The sequence below is a fragment of the Mesitornis unicolor genome, unplaced genomic scaffold, assembly GCF_000695765.1.
Source record: "Mesitornis unicolor isolate BGI_N332 unplaced genomic scaffold, ASM69576v1 scaffold19148, whole genome shotgun sequence".
NCBI lineage: Eukaryota > Metazoa > Chordata > Aves > Mesitornithiformes > Mesitornithidae > Mesitornis > Mesitornis unicolor.
This window is the reverse complement of record NW_010199992.1, coordinates 15,414-19,880: the sequence shown is the minus strand read 5'-3', so window position 1 is coordinate 19,880 and position 4,467 is coordinate 15,414.

The following is a 4,467-nucleotide window of genomic DNA, read 5'->3' as shown; positions in this document are numbered from 1 at the left end:
TCTCAGACTCCTGCAGCCTGCGCTGCCTGGCCTGAACAGTTTGGGAGCTTTTACCCACTTACAAGAGTTTTGGGGGGGTTTTTTACCCACTTAAAAGAGTTTAAGGGGTTTTTAACCCACTTAAAAGCATTTTGGGGTGTTTTTGTTACCCATTTAGAAGAGTTTGGAGGGTTTTTTACCCACTTAAAAGAGTTTAAGGGGTTTTTAACCCACTTAGAAGCATTTTGGGGTGTTTTTGTTACTCATTTAGAAGAGTTTGGAGGGTTTTTAACCCACTTAAATGAGTTTAAGGGGGTTTTAACCCACTTAAAAGCATTTTGGGGTGTTTTTGTTACCCATTTAGAAGAGTTTGGACGGTTTTTAACCTATTAAAAGAGTTTTAGGGGGTTTTTAACCCACTTTAAAAGCATTTTGGGGTGCTTTTGTTACCCATTTAGAAGAGTTTGGAGGGTTTTTAACCCATTAAAAGAGTTTTGGGCTTTTTTCCCCCAATTAGAAGAGGTTTGTGAGGTTTTTTAACCCACTTAAAAGACTTTTGGGGGTGGTTTTTACCCACTTAAATGAGTTTAAGGGGTTTTTAACCCACTTTAAAAGCATTTTGGGGTGCTTTTGTTACTCATTTAGAATAATTTAGAGAGTTTTTTACCCATTAAAAGAGTTTTAGGGGGGTTTTAACCCACTTAAAAGCATTTTGGGGTGTTTTTGTTACCCATTTAGAAGAATTTAGAGGGTTCTTTACCCATTTAAAAGAGTTTTGGGCTGTTTTTCCCCCCAATTAAAAGAGGTTTGTGGGGGTTTTTAACCCACTTCAAAGACTTTTGGGGGTGGTTTTTACCCACTTGAGAGAGTTTTGGGGGTTTTTTACTCACTTAAAAGACTTTCGGGGGTTTTTTTTAAGCCCATTCAAAAGAGTTCTGGGTTTTTTTCCTACCCACTTAAAAGAGTTTTGGGGTCTTTTTTTTACCTATTCAAAAGATTTTTAGGGAGTTTATTACTCATTTAAAAGAGATTTGGGGTTTTTTTAACCCATTTAAAAGAGTTTTGCAGGTTTCTTAAAAGAATGTTGGGGTTTTTTAACTCACTTTAAAGAGTTTTGGGGGGTTTTTTACCCACTTAAAAGAGTTTTGAGGTGTTTTTTGTTACCCACTTAAAAGAGCTTTGGGGTGTTCTTTAACCCACTTAAAATTGGGGTTTATTTACTCACTTAAAAGAATTTTGGGGTTTATTTGCTCACTTAGAAGAGTTTTGGGGTGGTTTTGTTACCCATTTTAAAGAGTTTTGGGCTTTTTTTCCCCATTAAAAAGCATTTTAGGGGGTTTATTTACTGACTTAAAAGAGTTTAGGGTTTTTTTTCACCCACTTAGAAGAGTTTTCTGCCCTCTGTGCAGAGCTGACAGAGCTAATGCAGAGCAGCTTGCTGCAGCGAGGAAGTCGATTCCGGCTGACATTTTTCACCCCCCGTAGCCGCTCCGCGTTGCCGTTTGGTGATGCACTTGCGATTTCATCCGTGCTCTCGTTGAGAGCTGACTTGCAACGGAGTTTGGCCGTGCCTTCCAGAGCCTCTGGCCTGCGGGTTGCTGGGTTTCTTCTCGTCACGAAGCTTTCCCTGTAGCAGGTACCTGTTTGAGCGGCTTGCTCTCGGCCGCAGTTGTGTTTTACAGCCCATGTGTTACATTTGTGCCGTGCCTGCGTAGGTGTTTTTCCTCCTTTCGCCCTGTGTGATGGCCGGGATGGGGCTGCCCAAGCCCCGTTGCGCTGTCACACCGCAGGGGTGCCCTCCTGTCCCACTCGCCCTGCACAGGGCAGCAAAACGGGGACACATTTCAATAGTTGAAATATTCTGGCAATGGTACGGCCAGAGGAGAGGCAGAAGGGGTTGAGGAGAGCCAAGGAAGGAGGAAAGATCACCTCTTATGTCTCCTTGCTGGGGCTGACCCATGGAGAGACCCTCAGTGCTTGGGGAGCGCAGAGCTCCCCACCAGCCCGTGGAACGGGATTTCTCAGCCCCAGCTCCTCCCAGCACCAAGCAGTGAACCCAGCAGCTAATACACCTCATTGATAGCTGTTTTCAGGGCTATTTCTGTGGAGTCCACATCCCCAAGGCTTGAGCCTGGCACCACATCCACCCAACCCATGAGCATCCCGGGATGCTCGGCTCGGCCGGGGGCGTTGGGGCAGCGCCCGCTGCACCCGCAGCGAACCAGACCTCTTGAATACTGAGAAATTAAAGCTGTTGGTGACTTGTTGCCGGGATGGCCAGCTTTCTGGAAGAACTGAAGAGGAAAAGGTGGCTGGAACTTGCAGGCAGGCTCCCAAAAATGGCAGCAACGTGATCATTTCTTCATGGTGTCCTATTCCAGAATGGCGTGGTTTTTTCCCCGGCTCGTTATTCATCATCTCCTCCAACCTCCCGGCGTGAGTCAGAGTGATTTGCTAAATTCGGGCTCTCTTTTAGGAATATTAACATCTTCAAATCTCGAATGTCTTTTCTGGCAGATCAGAAAGTCACTCGTCCACATCTGCGGTTTCTTCTCTCTTTGTAGGCAGTGTATTACCATTTTTACCAGCGCCGTAAATTTCACCCCTGTGACTTTCGCTGTTACCGACCGAGTTATTGAGTTGTTTCCTTTGCCAGCTCCTGATAATTTATATCTCCATTTAAATGGGGTTATCGGTGCAGTTCTTCCTTGGTGAAATGATCTGCTAAACATTTTTTGGGGCAGGTTATTGATGGGATTAAGTAATCCACTCGTTACATTGTGGGAGAACGGCTGAAAGGCAGGGGCCAGGCAGAAAATATTGTTCATCTGGTTACTCCTCACCTACGCCCCCCTGATTGCCTGCTGAAAATACAGGGGGAAACAAATCTGGAGGCTTTTGCACATTGGAATCCGAGCGGGATTTCCGTGTGCGCCGTTCGCTCATGTCGTGATAACGTGAGAGTCCCACTGTGATCAAAACCTGAAAATAGTGACTATTTCTCTTGAAAGAGTGACACTTCTTCAGAGGAAATACACGATTTTTTAAAAAGAGCTGCCTTTTCTAGCTCCTCAAACCCTCCCTGCGACTGAGCCTGTCACAGCGAAACGAGTTCGTTTGCCTCAGCCCACTGGCGTTCGCTGTGTGAAAATTCAGCTGTAAAAAACCATCAGAAGAATAAATCAAGTTTTAAGCGAGGAGGAGTTACACCCAGCTCCACGACGCTGTGGAAGCTGGCATTTATTTTGGCTGGTTTCCCCCGTAATTTCATGACCGCCGGCCTCCCTCCCTCCTCCCCTGCTCCTCCTGGTGCTTGGCCTCCCTTCCCTCTCCACCTCCAGCCCGGCCTGTGTTGCCCTTCAGAGCCCAAACCTTCATTCAGTCTCTAAAAACACGCTAAAAAATAAATCCCTGAAGGTTTCTGACCCAGTTTGAAGGGCAGCACCTTGCGAGCGCCGTGGATTTTGGGGGATTACTGGTTATTTCTGAGCCCCAGGGGCCTCAGGGACTCTGACCCCACAGCTTTACGGTTGGGTTTGACAACAAGCGCTGGAGCGAAGCGAACCCATAAATTAGGGAATAAGTCGGTGAGAGGCGTAAAACATATCCTGGTTTTCTTTACGGCGCGTACGGGGAGCCGTTAGGCCTTTACGTCTCGGGTGCCGCCGAAAGCAGAGGTGCAAGGCCGAATTTCCAGGCCGCGCTCGTGTGGAACTGGAGTTGTGTCTCAAAAGGGTTAAACAGGGTGGCTGTGGGAACATGGGAACACCAGGCATTAGGATGAGGTGAACGTGTATCTGAGGTGAACGTATATTTGAGGTGAATGTTTGTCATCCGAGCAAGAGGAGATGTGGGTGACAAGGGCCCGGCCCTGTGCTGGGGCAGGGAGAGGCACAGGTTGCTCCTGAAATGGCGGGAAGGGACACGAGGGCGTTTCTTCATCTCTTTCCAGGCCAGGGCCCATCTCATTTCTCCCTGGGATCTGCTCGGAGAAGAGCAGGACGTGTGGGAGCAGGGCAGTGGCTTGGTGTGGGTGCCACTTGCTTCGGAAGTGCAGGGAGTGCGTGGTTTTCTTCCCCTGCCCGTCCATCTTGGATATTTCAGCGTGAAATGCGGCGTTTCTTTAGCTTTCCTGAGCAGCTCTGGGTTTCTCTAGGGTTGTGCCCTTGACTGCAGAACGCGGATGAAGCGTTTTTGAAGTCAGCGTGGGCATCCATAAAGGACGTGACCCAAAAGCGGTGATGCCGAAGGTGCCGAGGTGACACTTTGGGCCATGACAGCGGGTGCCTGCCCTGCCCGCTGGGCGCAGGGACCGATGCCAGGGTGCTGGCACCCCCCGATGCCATTAACCCAGTTTAACCCAAAGCATGCAGGGAAGTTTAGCATCCCACACCCCTCAGCTTTTTGCTTTTAGGTCATTTTTGTTTATAATGGGGTGCAGCCCCGCGCTTCTCCCCCAAAACGCGGCGGTGGCGGAGGCCGCTTCCC